This window comes from Gallus gallus, chromosome 1, assembly GCF_016699485.2.
Source record: "Gallus gallus isolate bGalGal1 chromosome 1, bGalGal1.mat.broiler.GRCg7b, whole genome shotgun sequence".
Taxonomy (NCBI): domain Eukaryota; kingdom Metazoa; phylum Chordata; class Aves; order Galliformes; family Phasianidae; genus Gallus; species Gallus gallus.
The window spans coordinates 34,677,304-34,693,120 of record NC_052532.1 but is presented as its reverse complement, the minus strand read 5'-3'; the positions used below and the strand labels follow the sequence as shown (position 1 = coordinate 34,693,120).

Here is a 15,817-nt window from a genome sequence, read left to right as displayed (position 1 = left end):
AAAGTAGTATGGCAGTTCAAATCCCAAGTAATAACAATTTTTTTAAAGAAAAGAGATTTGCACAATACAGGCAGGAATAATTCTAAATTTTAATTTCCTTAAGAGAGTGAGGTATATCAACACTCTAGAACTGCAGTATTCTCCTAGTGTTTTCTGCAAGCAATCACATTTGCATTGTTGCATACCTGAATAAAGAAAGGCAAATTTTTAATACATTGATTGATGCATAGTTTAAAAAGAAATACTGCAATATCAGGAAGATTGTGTCGGGACACTCACATAGTCAGTCTCAAATTTCTGACTTTTATGTAAGGTCTGAAGTTTGAAGAATAAAGAAAAAAAATGCTATTGTTCCAGTTTAGATAATAAATGTGAAATAGGTAAAGTAGTTTATATAGTACATAGCAAAAGATGAATAAAGTTGCATTCACTCTGTAAACATCTTAAAGACACGGACAATGATAGGTAATGCTCTTTCTTCTTACTCAGGTGTGAAGATGAACAAAATCAAATCTACTATTTCAAAATCAACTTTGTCTTAAATAGTAAGAATAACCAACATAGCTTGTGTGAGCAGAAGGGAAAGCACGGTCAGATTAAAGCTTCTTTGTCCTCCTTTATGACGAGGATATCATCAGGATTATTCAAGAATATTTTTGTGCACAGTGTGAAGCTCCTGCCCATGTTATTATCTGTTCAGCTGAAATACAAAGAATTTATGGTAATTTATTCTCTCTGCTGGTTTTCATTACAGGGATTTTTATTCTTGGTAAGCCTCTCCTGCAAAGGGGAATAGTCTTCCTGTAAATGTAGGTTTTGTGACTTGAATCCACATGGAGTGTCTGTCTGATTTGGAGTTACTAATGGATTCGGCATATTACTGGCGCATTTGCTCATCTAATGCCACCTTCTTGAATTGTGAACCGCATTGAGGTTTTGTTCTTGGCCTCCTTTTCAACTGCTTCTCTCACAGTTTCTGTGCCAGTGACTGCATCCAAATCTTTCTCTGTTTCTGATCTTACTGGCTCAGAGCTTGATTCTGAAAGCATTCTGTGTACTTTCTCAAACAGAGTTTAAACTGTGGGTAAAATCATGGACAAAATTTGACTGAAGCAGTTCCTTCAGGATCCTGCAGTGGAAGTCATGATCTGGATTTGGTGGTGTAACCTGACTGAGAGAGCTGCAGCCTTTCTAGAGGACAGAGAAGCTGGGTGAGACTCAGAAGGGATTTAGAGCCACTGGTTCCCATTTGAAATGGATCTGACCCTTGGTAATGGTTTGGCTGGACAGCAGTATCATTATCTGCAATGGAGATAGGCTGGGGAGTGAGCAGCTGCCTGATGGTTAAAGGTGGGAGAACATTTCAGCTGCTCCTATTGAACCTTTTGCATTTAGTAAAGGTCAAAAATAATAGCTTAGATTTTTGGGAGGTGGTAATTGATTCACTTTTTTCTCTGGATGATACCTAGGTCATTTCCAGCTGTAATGTTGCAGGTAACAGTATAAAGTAGACTTGGTAATTCATCATACAGCTTTAGCTGGAGAAATGCACTGGGTTTTACAGAGTATTCAGTAGTCTAAATTCTTTAAGTGATCTGCTGTCCTTTGTCTTTTAATGCCTCTCTGTTCTTTAACATGTCACATTATGAAAGGTCACTGCTATATCTGGCTGTAATTTATTAAGGTTTAATAAATGATTAGTGGATATTTTAACAAGTTGTTAATACATGGTTACATTGATCTGGGATCAGGAAGTTTATTTGTAACAATGTTTTATAATGCTTTCAGCCATTTTTTTATTTATTTTTTTTACTGATGCAACAGATATCTGTCAAGTTAAGTCTTAGAAAGTAAGCATAAGCAGTGCCATAGCATGAGATATGACTTCCAGCCTTTGCTCTTTGGGGGGTTTTTTGAAGCCCTTCTTGTAAGACCTTCTTTGCGTGGAATTCTGCAGCTTTTGATTGGAAAGTTGTATTATTTGACTGTTTCAGAAACTTAGTTAAAGTGTTATCTGCAAAATCAATGTTGACTTCAATTTTATTATTATTTTTTTTTAGTGGAGTTCCCCATTTTAGCATCAGTTTTCTTCAGTGTTTTTATAAATGATCTGAAGGCAGGACTTCAGCGTATACTAAGTTCACAGATGATACGAAGCTAGGAGGAGCTGTTGACTTCTTTGAGGGTAGAGAGGCCTTGGAGAGAAACCTTGGTAGCCTAGAGGGCTTTCTCCATCCCAAACGCAGAATCAGGACTTAAGTGCAGACTCTGGGACAAGTGGCTGGAGAGCAGCCCTGCAGAAAGGCGTCTGGTTGATGGCAAGTTGGAGTCAGCAGGGTGCCCCGCAGCCAAAAGGGCCAACCATACCCTGGGGTGCACCAGGCACAGTGCTGCCAGCTGGGCAGAGGGGGGTCTTCCCACTCTGCTCTGAGCTGTGCAGCCTCACCTTGAGCACTGCGTGCTGGTTTAGGCATTACAATATGAGAAGGACATCTAAATGTTAGAGAGCATCCAAAAGTGGGCTGCAAAGAAGGAGAAGGGGCTGGAGGGCAAGATGTATGAGGAGCAGCTGAGGTCTCTGGATGTGTTCAGCACAGAGCAGAGGAGCTGAGGGGAGGCCTCATGGTGGCTGCAGCTCCTCACAGGGAGTGGAGGGGCAGCGCTAAGCTCTGCTCTGTGTGACAGCGACAGGGCTGAGGGAACGGCATGGAGCTGTGTCAGGGGAGGGGCAGCTCTGGGTGAGGGACAGAGTCTGCACCAGAGGGCAGTGGGCATGGAAGGGGTTGCCCAGGGCAGTGGGCACAACCCTGAGTGCTGGAGCTTAAGGAGTGTTTGCACAATGCTCTCAGATGCAGGGTTTGATGTTGGGTAGTGCTGTGTGGAGCTGGAGTTGGACTCAGTGTTCCCTGTGGGTCCCTTCCAACTCAGGATTTTCTGATTCTATGATAATTTAATTTTTGAGTTTATGTTCTAGCAAATGATGCCTTGCTTCAACCGCTTCTCAAATGATCATTTTAGTACAGCTGTAGTGTGTTATTTTCAGGAGTGAAAGATACTGTGAAACAGAATCCATGCCATTCCTACCTTTGCAGCCTGGCTGCTGTAAAATATTTATATGTACATATATATATATAAATACTGCATATATACAAGTGTATATATATATATATATACAAGTGTATTTTTTTACTCCACACAAATCCAGTACCTTTCTGACTGAACTCTTAAACTGTCAGTCTTCAAACTTTAGTGGTTATATTTTTTCATCTCTTTTTATTTGGAACATCTTCCAGCACTTCTAGGTAGATGTATTTCAGATTGATAATGTTTTTACAACAAAGCAATAATTTGGGATACCAGTGAGAACTGATGCTCAACACTTTATGCACTGGAATTATTACATAGAGTTCATCATTCTCTTGTGATGTGTTTTTTGGCTGATGTCATACCCTTTTGACCGAAACTCTTTCATTACAGAAAATTGGTAACTTCATTTTTTGGGATGGATCCACAGCCATACTCGTCATGTTCTTCTAAGTTGAATGTATTTTCTCTTCAGATGTGATTTTAAAGATCCCTTGACAAAAATAAATTTTACTCAGTGTTACATCCTCTAACACATTCTTCACGTTGTTCTTATCTATGGGAAAAAATGAAAAAAGAGTAAGGGTAAGGACAGAGAATACTGAGAGAATCATGGTGATTTTTTTCTTTTTTGTTTTTGTGAGTATTTATTTATCATTTTCCTCATAATAGCGAACTGTAACACTTTGTTTTGAGAGAGGAACGGTTAGGAGAACTGTGGCAATGACCTGTATGAGGATGGACAAGAGTCTTCTGATCTACGTGGAAGTACTTCTGTGACCACGTCCCATCAGGACTGCCTAACATCACTTACTGCTGCACATTTTGTTACTCAGTTATTTGGCAGGGAGCTCTTGGGGTTTTTTGACGTTTTAGCACTTGGTGATTCTGTTTCTTCTTTCTGTATCTGAGATGTTCTCTGTTAACTTTTTTCAGGATAATTTCTTTTAGTGTTACATGCACCTTTGTTACTCAAGGGAATCTCTGCAGAGTAAAATGCATCTTGTAACTGATTCCTCAAATCCTAAAGTAATGTCATAGTAGTAATTAATTTAAAATAGGAAATGTCAGTGATTTTGTTTTTGGTGTGTGTTTGTGTGTGGATGGCAGCATTTTTTTTTTCTTGATTGCTGTGCAGATGATCTCAAATTAAAAGATACTATTATTGTAGTATAAAAGTGGTTGATATTTGTCCCTTAAGACAAATACAGATATATTTTAAAGAAGTTAACATGATAGCTTCCTTGTGCATCACATGCTCATTTCTTCTCTGTGGAGATTTTCTCCCTTCTCAAAATAACCTTGGGCAGGTCCTATTTAGATATGTGTACTGTAAATCTTTATGTATTGGACAAAATCCAAGGAAAGCATGAGCAGCTGTAGTCAGGCCACATCCACTTCATTCTCATCAGTTCCCATAGATTCTGAGCTACTTTCCAGTCTCCTCTCTTCTGGTCTCTACAGACATTACAGACAGACATAATGATACAACCATCGGACACAAGGTTGCAAAAATCCTTTTATGCTTATCTTCCTTGTAATTTTTTTCTTGGAGCCTTCTTAAGAGAAGGGAGGAAACGTTACCATACTTAGTGGTTTTGCATCTGACCTGGGGTGCCACGGTTTCATTTCAGGATTTTATTTACCATTGAGTTTGGTTTTGACTTCCCTTAAGTAGTTTCTTTTCACCTGATTGGTTAATTTGTGAAAGATACGTTCATTGTTTTAGGAGCTAAAGCATAGTTGCAGTTGTGAATATCTACATGTTCCATATCTATATGTGACATAGTATAAAATAATGTTGTTTTCTCACATGCGTGGAATAGTTCATTTTTCGTATATAAATTTCGAAGTTCCATTCTAACATATATCGTTCAGGAGAAGGACATTTCTAATCATATCTTTTTCACAGGAGGATCGAGCCAAAGTTATTTTCTTAAATGTATCATTAAGCACTAGTATGGATTTTCATTGCTTTTTTGTCAAATTGTGATAAGTGCAATCAAGTAGCTGGGGATATCTTTACTTTCCTGGGGAAAATACAGTTATCCTTGTATCACCCCAAAACTTCAAACTGCATATTTTATTTACTTTCTGCCTACTAATTCTCTGCTCAGTAGTGCACAATTCCTATCCAGTGCCAACTTGGGAATTGTGGAGGATGCTTAAGCCAAGGGTTGAAAGAAGAGTGAATACAAATACCGTATTGCTGCAGTGATCTTTATAAGGACAGATATGAAAAGGAAACATAAGTGCAAATTAGGTTAATAGGAAAGACACACTGCATTAACTTACACCCTGTTAGTAGTTCCACCATATCTAAAAGGATGCATACATTGCTATATGAATTTAATAGACTAGTGCCAAAGTGCAATTCTCTTTCCTTTATTATTTCTCACTTTGTTGTGGTGCTAGGATTGCCTCTGTCAGTTTGCCCAGTCTTTGGTGGTTGTTTTTTTTTTAAATACATTCAGAATGTCACCAACTCCTTCTCCAGAAGCACCAAATCATCTTTTTTTGTTGTTTTGTTTAGTGGTAAACTCAGCTTTGTTTATACATCTGATCTGTTACATACAGAGTAGAAATGCATCTGATAAATTCTTCCCAACAATGCATTAATTAAGACACTACATATAACACTGTAAATTGCTGGGATTTATTAAAAAAAAAAAGAAAGAAAGAAATGAAGATAATTAAAAAATACTGCTGAATATGTTTGCATTTTGTGTAGTTTGGTATGTTAGTTCATAAAAAGCTGCAATTGTTTAATAGCCGTAATCCTGTAAAATGATTTTCTCAGAGGAAAGCTGTTGGAAGCTGGTTATGCTGTTGAACTTTCTTCATCTGCACATTAAAATGTAAATTCTCACCTTGGATTGTCTAGAAAGCCTTTTCATAGAATCAGAGTTAAATTAGGTGTGACAGTTGATTGTGATTAATCACCAGTTATTCACTGAAATAGTTTTGTTTCTCAGTGTTGAAAAATAGGTTTCTGTGAAGAGTGGGAAACATCAACCATATTTCTGTAATATCTGAAAGACAGGAAGCATGTCAAGTTAATGCATGCTTTTGTATTTTATTTCAAGGTGACAGTGACCTTTCTTCTGTTACTTGAAAAACAGGCAGTGAGGTGGGAAGAGTGTTACAGAACAATCTGAGTTGAAGGATGGCTGGCAAATCAGACTGTCCAGAAAGCACAGACTTGGAAAGGTTTTTCATAGCCTCCCAGTCTGGTTGTGTGTGAGCATCAAAAATAAGAGAGAGTTCTTCAGATGGGAATGGGTATAATTTAATACAGACCGCTATTAAAGGAATTGTGTGTTTCTGAGTATCGTGAGAAATTAAAAAAACAAACAAAGCTATTAAAGGTAAAATCAGTTCCAAGAATGAAGAAGAACCTTGATAAATTCACTCTATGCCACCCTCCTTTGAAACTTTGAATTTAACTTCAGAGTGCACAGCACAGTAGGTGAAGTACTACGTGGGGGTCAGTCTCTCTCTACCAGCCGGGTGTTGTTGGCACAGGGCTCAGCACTGGAAGACGTTTCTACTTCTGTGAAATATACTGGGACCTAATGGAAAGAATGGCTCTGTGCATGCATAAGTAGTCCTTGGGCACAAATTGAATACTGCAGTCACTTTGAAGGAAATCACAATACAGTTTTAAATTATGACATTTTACTTTTCAGTAAAGGTTGCCAACCTTTTTTAACACAGGAATTGCTGCTATGCAACAGGTGAAGGACTGCTGTGTGTAAGGCTTTCGGGTGCGGTCTGAGCTGCAGTTAAATACTTCCTGGCCTTACAGAGAAGCGACCTTTCAAAGTTTTAGGTGAAAGATGTGGAACAAGGTCACGTTCAGCTTCATGGTTGGTTTAGGTTGATTTTTAACAAGTTTTACTTCGTATATCTACGGTTTAATTATCTTCTGTGTAGTAGCATGAACAAATGTAGCCACTCTTTATGTTTGCGTATGTTAATTCTTTCAAAAGTTGATTTTGAGATGAATAATTTTACCTGAATTTTGCGGCCATTTGTTAGTCATGTGGGGTTTGATTCTGAAAGTGGCTCTGTAAGAACATGAAAAAATGCATCCCCTTTAAAATATTTGCATTTAACAGAAATAGTAGAACTCGTTGGGAAAAAAATCACATGAAAATGGGTACTGAGAATGTTATTATAAAAGGATAAATTTTGACTTCTTTCAAAAAAGCGTTTTGCTGTCATTCCCACTTGGCGTCTTCAGAGTGATGTTGGTAGTGTGAATCTGATGACTGTGTTAACAACTGTGAAATGCAGGTCATTACAGAGATTAGGCTGGCAGCCAGTTGTATCCTTACTGCCTGTCAGTCTTCTGTGCTTGGTAAATTATGAAGTACTGCAAGAGATGTGGCCGTATGTTTTAATAATTCTTGAAGACTTCTCAAGGATATTCTAATAGGCTAAAACAAACATTTCTAATGCTGCAGTAGGGCTCTCAATTTGATAGAATATGTAACCACAGAACCGTAGGTCTCCATTGCCAGAAATGATTAATGAGAGTGGTTGACATTGTTCTCATGCAAATGTAATTACTGGCAGGGAAAAGAAGCTCTTCATTATGCATTCCGCCTTTGTCTTTTCCATGGCTTTGCAGCATTATGCTTACACACCACTATGACTGTATTTTGTATTTGTTGAAAACTCGTCTACCATACTTATGTGGATATTAAAACAGTGAACATGCACCTGTTGCTCAGACATGTGGATGGATATAGACATAAACACACAAACCAGGATGCACACGCATACTAATTGTAGCATGTTTCTGAGCATCCTGAGAGATGCTCTGATCTGAGCGTCTGAGAGACAGATCTAGTTAAAGGCAAAATCAGCCACAAGTGAATCAAACTACAATGAAAGAACTTGAAAAACTTCCTTTATGACATTCTTTACACTCTTGGGCAGCTTTTACAGAAGCGTGCATTGAGCACCAGGCCAATGTTTGGCGTATGGTAAGTGTTGTATTTGTCAGCCCTCGGGAATCCCACTCCCGCATGTAGGTGTGCGCATCCAATCTGGCCACAATCACTCAGGCCCTGCTACATTTCAGGGTTGTGCAGTAGAAAAAAAATACTGATTTCTGTAGATCAGAGCAAGAAGCATTTACTCATAGTTGGAAATTTAATAAAGTTGCTGTTAGGAGTTTCTGCAAGTTGTACTTTCACCTGCAAATATTCTGTTGTTTTGTTTTTTCCCACTTTCTTGAAGCAAACTTCTTTTGCAGGAAACAGTAGGAATGTTACTATGATTTTAGTGAACTCAGGTTTTCAAAACCTTCTACTCGAAAGAGTTTGACACTATCTCTCTCCTCTGCAAAACGTCAGGAGGGTAGGACATGCTGCATATTGTAAGATTTCTTCTTTGCTCTTATTTGAGAATGATGGCTTTGTGAATGCAAACACAAGCTGTCACCTATCCTCTTTTTAAGCAATGGTTTCATTATTTATTTCTTTTTCGTATGAGCTACATGAGATTCTTCATAATTTTTCAATGATTCAGACTTCTCCAAAGATTTATGTCCAGAGAGGAATTTTATTTGCAAAAACTGTAAACCATGAGGCTGTGCTCTGGCTTTGAGTCTCTTCTAGTGTAAGTCTCTGGAGTTCTGGTGATAAAGAAATGGCAGTGATGAAACTGTTTCCATATTCCATATCATGTTTAATTAATAAGTTCATTTTAACAGCTTTGGAGTTTTCATCTAAAAGCACCAAGCAAGTTTGCATTTGATAGATTAACTTGAGGCATCTCTCCTCCTTATAAAATAATTTTGATTTCCTTTCCCTCTAATAAATACACTGTTATAAAAACATTCCATGTTCAAGCTTTAGGAAACTGCTATTTTTTTAATTAGCACCTCTTTCAGGTATTAGAGGAACTCTCTTGAAACAGAAGTTATGGCTTGCTGTCTCCATGGAGCATGTTGTGCCTTCAGAGATAGGTGCAAGTAGGGCAAGGATTGTGAGGGGCATATTATGGGAGTCTAGGACCTAAAACCCATTATGAGGTCTCGAAGTGGGTACCCAGTTCTGTTGTTGAATCTATCCCTTAGGCTGTTCTGAATCTTATTGGTGGTATTTTATATTCTGTGGTGCAATAAAAACAAATGTGGCTTCAGTTGGCATTTGTCTTTATAGAACATGGCAGATGCAAACTGCATCTCTCAAAGGTTTGAAGTTCATTGTTTTTTGCCTGCATAAATGTTATGTGGATGTTTAACTACTAACATTCAGCTGTCTAGGATAAAGTATAATGGAAATTGCGTTCTTGCCAGTTCAACAATTCTTGCAAGGCATTTCTGAGTATATATTTGCATAATGGAAGATAGAAGTGTTTATAAATAATGTTTTTTAAAATCATTTTGCTGTGATGTTTTACAGTTAGTATTCATAAACAGAATTTCGACCTCCCCTCCAATTCAGGGTCTCATTTAGGAACACAGAACTGAAGATGCTTGCATACATCTCACTGACTTCGCTGAGTTATGAAATTCCTCAACTACTTCCTTTGGAAATAATACCTGTGTAGCCACCATTTTATGGCTCTGTTAGATTCTGAGCTATTTCAGTGAAAACAGACGGAGTACACAAACACCATTCAAACTGTCTTATGAGTATTACTGGTACAGCAGCTGGACATCTTCTTGTGTTGTAGGTGGGTCAACACAGGCGACACAGAATCCGGTACGTGAAGGTGTCATTTGACTTGCCATTGATACTGCAGAGCATTGAGAGTGTATGTTTCTAACTGTCTGTAGTGATGTATAGAAATAATCTCAAAGCTGTAATAAGCTCAAGCCAAATGAAAAGAGGAGGAAATCTGTGCACATTTTATAACTGTATGTATTAAACACAGCGTGTTTTCTTTTAGTTTAAAAACTGTAGCTATTAGTTAGTTTCCCTTTGCAGCATGACGTGAACAGAATAGAAGTGAAATAGTTTTCTTCTGCGCTCATTGGAGTCAGCAGATGTCTTTCTTGGTGGGTACGAAGGAACACCTCCCTGAAAGTATTTATCAGCCTCTTCTTACACCTTTGCAAAGGCACTGAGTACTTACAGCTCATGTCACTGGGCATCACTGATGCTCGGCGTTTATGGAAAACAGTTCCTCCTGCACATGTTTGTGGCAGTCTTTTCAAATTAGCCATCTGGAAAACACCACATTAGCCAACTATGGCATTTAAGTGGTTGAGGTCAGATTGCCTGAAAACAGACAGAAGATGACAAAATAAAACTGCCTCTCCCTTGGCCACATCATCCAGATTGTCATTGAGTGGGACATTGTACTGACTGTCAGATTATTAATAGGGTTGCAAGATATGACCTTGTGTTTGTTGGTGGAAAACAAGATATTTTGTTCCTTCTTCTTTGGTAGTTGATGTATCAGGCATGATTTCTTTATTTCACTTAGATTTGCGGGGAGAGATTACATTGCCACTAGTGAAAGTGGTGCACTACTGCTATTTATAATTCACTGGGATAACTGTAAGAGTTATTCAGGCCGCTTTGTATTTCTTTTAATTCCTGCTGGCATGATTAACTACACAGTCAACTCTCATATTGGCCGAAAAGGGATAATTACCTCAGATGTTGTGAATAAAGCTGGGAAAACTCTTTTTTTGACAAGTCATCCATTTCCTGAGAAGTAGAGTTTGATGGGGATCAGAAGTGTTTGCATTTTCAAGGATGCTTATTGCCAATAATTTTGACTGAAAAGAGGAAGATGATTTCCCCAGATGTCTCAGTGTCTTGTTTCAGCATTTTCAAAATTAGATCTTTATTTTTTTTGCTTCAAAATATTTGGGAGCCTTTTGCTTTAAGAAATACTCTGCTTGGAGAAAGAAGGTAATGTTTCAGGTTCACACAAACTGAGATTTATTATTTGTGATATTATTTTACTACCTCCCAGCAGTATCTACTTTATTTAAATTCAACATCCCGTCCCTCCCCCAACTTATAACTTATTTTATTTACTCTGAATGCTCAAATGCATCATTAACCCAGCTCTAATCTAGAGTTTCTATGAAGCTTCACATGGAAGTTTCCAACAAAATGTGTGTAATTTATGTGTCGGAGTATGTACCATATCTCCACATAAAACAGACAATCCCATCAGAATATGTTATGGGAATATTACACTTTACCAAACAGCTGTTATGTGTTGGCAGCTTTATAAACACATTCTATAAAAGTCAGATGTGAGAGAAGATTCATCGCTTCCTCCAGTTTCCCACTGAGAGCTGCAAACCACAGATTTGTGATCCAGGCTTGCATTTCTCAAGGCTGAGGGGTGGGGCCAGCAATGCAGCAGTGCTGCAAATGTGCTGTTGGGCTGAGCTCTGGGCAGGAATGGCTATCTGGCCAAAGCAGGGAGGACACAGGCAGCGTCACCAGAGGTGGGCAGCAGGCAGCTTTGTAGCTGGAGGGTTTTCAAAAGGAGAAGACTTCTGTGTTCTTTGATTTTGCTGTGTTGCCTTCCGAATGGATAGCATATTACAACAGAGGCATTGCACACAAAACAAGAAGAAGAATTCTTTAAAATCAAGTTGACGGGAAAGAGTTAAACTTAAGGAAACTTGCTGCTGTTGTAGGCAGATATGTGACTATTTATATTCCTTACTCTAAGTAATCCAGCCTTATCTTTCTTTAGCACGATGATACATAGGTGAACAAAAGGTGTAAGCACAGCCTTATGTGACGGTGTATCCAATCCCTCTCCATGCAGTGTGATGCTGCTGAGCCAGGTGGGGACTGGTGAGGTCTCCTGGCCTTTCTGGTCTCAAGGAAAATGAATTGGCCACGTTCATCTTGAATGAAAGCTGAAATAATTGCTTTGATCTGCTACAGATCAGCCTGCATTCGTTCGATAGAGCGGTAATTCTGAAGGTTAAAATAAGCACATTGACTTTCAGCTTTAATTGTGCCCCTTCTGATCAGAGCCTCTGGAGGAAAAGGGGCTGTTGGTTTACATAGGTCTGCAGGATGGAGTGAGAGTGCTCAGGTGAGTGCTTCCTTCCATGCCCCCAGTGAGACCTTCCTGCATCTGAGAGCATCCTTAGAGCTGTTATGAGCAAGGCAGGACCGGGTGTGCCTTGGTTAAACCTCTTCACTATTACCTACTGAAGCTGCCAGGATTTCTCCTAGCTGTTTGATTCATTGGACATAGATTTTCTTCTGACATGCAGAGGTCCTTGCATACCTAGCCAGCCCATGCAAAATGCTTCTAACCACACTGCGTTAACTTTCCAATAAATAATTTTCCAGTTTAACAGCCTCTGTGCACAAAATAGCTCAGCTCTCCCAAGGGAATGGGCAAATGAAGCTGTTACTGGGTACATTTCAGATGAATTTTGCTGCTTATTCTGTTTTCCTGTTGTCTCACACAATCTTTTGCACTTGCATCTCAATCCTGCAACAGAGAACATGAGAAAATCTAAAAATAGGAGGCGGGGGAGGGAGAGAATAAGAAGGGCAGGGAAAAAATATACTGTAGCATAGCAATTAGCTATCTGCCCAATGACCAATTGTACATGCCTGGGGAATGCCAGTGAGCGACACTGTGAGCAGTGCAGTTGGTGTTCTTGCCCCTCTGTACCTTTCATCTGCCATCTCGTATCTCAGGATGTAATGCCTATGTTTCAAACTCCATGTTTTCATTTTCAGCTCCCAGGCACGACAAGCAGGTAGTGCACACTGAGGGAGATGACACGGGTTGTTTATTTTTTGCAGTTAAGAAAAGCAGAGGTGTAGTAAATATTTCATGATATTCTGACGAGCTCGAGAAAACTCCTACCACCTACAGAAATAAATTCCCTGAAACAGAAATAGCTGCATGTCAAGCTTTAATGTGAGGCTTTGTACTTGCCTGTCCTGTGCAACTTTGCTGTGCGTGCCCGGGGCCGGACTCTGTCACACAACTTGATTCTATTAGAAATGGAAATGGCTGAGAAATTCGAGGGGGGGGGGGGGGGGGGGAACTCAGAAATGCTCTGCCGTGGCCTCTCTAAGCTGTGCCCCAAAACAGTTGTAAGAGTGGCTGTTCAATTTAGCAGCAGCGGATGAACACGCTGTTCACGCTGCCATTTCTGCCACCCTGATAGCACCGTCAGTCATGTCCAAGCGCTGAGGAGCATGGAGCTTCTGCTATGCCTTGTGTTCCCCTGAAGGTGGCAGGATCAGGCATCCACCTGCTCACTGCTGAGGCCAGGTTGGTTCTCAAAAGACAAGGAAAGTAAGTTTCCCTTACCTGTATCTGCCCTTGACTAACCCTGAGCTTCCTTGCCCGGGTGCTCATGTTCCCAGTGCTTCTCCCCTTGCTGCAGAGGTGAGCCACTTCTTGCAGCCGTTCTCTCCTCCGGGTTCTGTCTGTGGCTGTGGTCATGGCTCTTTTCCTTATTTGCAGGTTCGTAAGGAAAGACACTGACAATTCATTCCTTATTGATATCTGGGCACTGGCACAGGCTGCCCAGAGAAGCTGTGGGTGCCCCATCCCTGAAGATGTTCAAGGCCAGGTTGCATGGGGCCCTGGGCAGGCTGAGCTGATGGGTTCCTAGGTCTAGGTGTCCCTCCCCATGGCAAGGGGTTGGAACTGAATGATCTTTAAGGTCCCTTCCAACCCAAGCCTTTCTGTGATTCTATGATTCTCATGTACTGCATGACAATTACACACAGCCATTTGTATCCCATAGCCAGCTGGCATAGCCCTGTGTCTGTTATAGAAGCGTGGCACGTGTAGCAAATGCAGCACCTGTTTCATATCACATATCTGCCTACAGTGAGAGTGCAGGAATGATTTGTGATTATAAAGGTCTTGACCATAAAAGGGGACATCCTTAGGATGAATTTTCTCCTATGATTAGTTGGAACTTTTTATTGGCTTCTGAGGATTTTTGGAAAGTCTCCTATGGTTCTCTTTTTTCCTGTACTACTAATTACTGTCTTTGCTCATTGGGCTGTTCCTGGCTGACCAAGCAGTCTGTATTTTCCTACACTGAGATGCCTGTCCTTTTTGTGCCAATATTTGATACCTCTGTTGTGATAACTCCGACACCATTCTGGCCAAATCGCTTTTACACACAACTCATCTACTGCTTTGGCACCTGATAAGAGACTCAGCCCATCTTCTTTCCATCCATGAATCTAATGGTTCATCTCCATGGTGCCAACTTGGTGCCTCTCTGCCCTGGGGCTGGGGAAGGGACACCAGTGCCTGTCTGCTTCTCTGGGCAGGACCCAGCATGGTGGGTTAACCTCAAGTCTCAAGCATTGCCTCTTTCTGCCCACCTCCTCTTTCTGTCTGCCTGTCCATCTGCCCCTTAGCAGGGTGGCTATACCTCCATGCTGCTCTCTGGCACCCTGCAGCATGGCTGAGCTGCTGTGCGGTGCTCTGGGACTCGTGCCTCCCCTTTGGGTAATTCCTTCAGCTCTTAAATGTCTGTTCTGGGCACTCTGGTGGTTTCTGTACTGCACCATTGTGCATCTGTTCTGAATCTACCATTCAGCAGCCATGGGGACCTCTGTGAACCTTTCAGGTTTTTTTCATGGGTTATTTCCCTTGTGTCTCCCTGGAACCAATAACATGATTCCAGTTAAAGTTACTGTTTATCACTGTTTGCTATGGTTACCTTTAATATACCAGTCAAACACAAGAAAAAATTCATCTGCTGTGATCCTGTAGCATGACTTGTGTAATGCAAGTCTCCCGTTTCCGTAAATGAAAGAATTAATCCTATTTAAACTTGAGCAGCCTGTAGATAAATATTGATCTTGGTTTTAAAAAGGTATAGTAATGAAAAACTGGCGTTCTTACAAAAATATTGCTGAAAGTCAATATTAATGATCCAGGGAGCTGTCTGGCGAGCTGTTGAATCAAAGTCATCCAGGCCTGCTGATATGGAACTGCTATACTTGCTAACATTGTTTAACATCATTCTAAGTTATTGTTGGAATAGAAACATGCTGTTATCATCATCCTCATGACATACTATATGTCATTCAGTATTTTCTCAATGATAGAAAAGAAATACTGTGTAGATTTTTTTGCATTGAAGTTAGGGGTGCATATGGCAATCCCGATTGTTTTTTCCTAAAATACTGCAGAGATGTTTGTTTTTTTCTTCTTTTTTACAGTCTTACTAATGACAGAGTTTTTACTGAGTCCTTTTGCTTCTTATAGAAGTTCTCTATAGCCGATAGTTTATGGTTTCTTTGCTTCACCATCTACTGCTTTCTTCCCTACCAGTGGTTTATAAAGTAGTAACAGGATTTCTTGATGGTGTGTTGTCCTCTAGCCTGCTCTGGCTCATGTTCCTATTTACCAAATTGCCCTTCCCAACAAAAGCCTTCCTTATGCATTTTAATTATCTAATCACACTTTTCTTCCCATCCTAATTTTTTTTTTTTTATAATCAGCTTGAACTTTTCCCATGAATTGTTCTGGCGTCTACTGTCTACCGCTGAGGTTTGTAGTTCTGATGCAGACAATTTCTCCTCTTCCCATCTTCATTGAATTTCAATTTGTTTTCCAAATCTGATCTTTGTGCTACATATATATTCACTTATTCTCTCTGGCAGTTCTCTGTTACTACTTTCAGCATCCTATCATCATCTCGACTGACCTATTTCTTTCAAGATTGGCTCCTCTTCTGCTGAGTTATTAGCATCTTTCCTTGAGAAGATGGTCAATAGTCTCACAC

The 15,817-nt window shown here is 39.9% G+C and overlaps 1 protein-coding gene across 15 annotated transcripts in view; it reads left to right on the top strand.

Moving 5' to 3' along the window:
• The window catches only part of GRIP1 (glutamate receptor interacting protein 1), a 307,109-nt gene that overhangs the window by 171,029 nt on the left and 120,263 nt on the right, over positions 1-15,817 (top strand). The gene's annotated exons all lie outside the window — the stretch shown is intronic.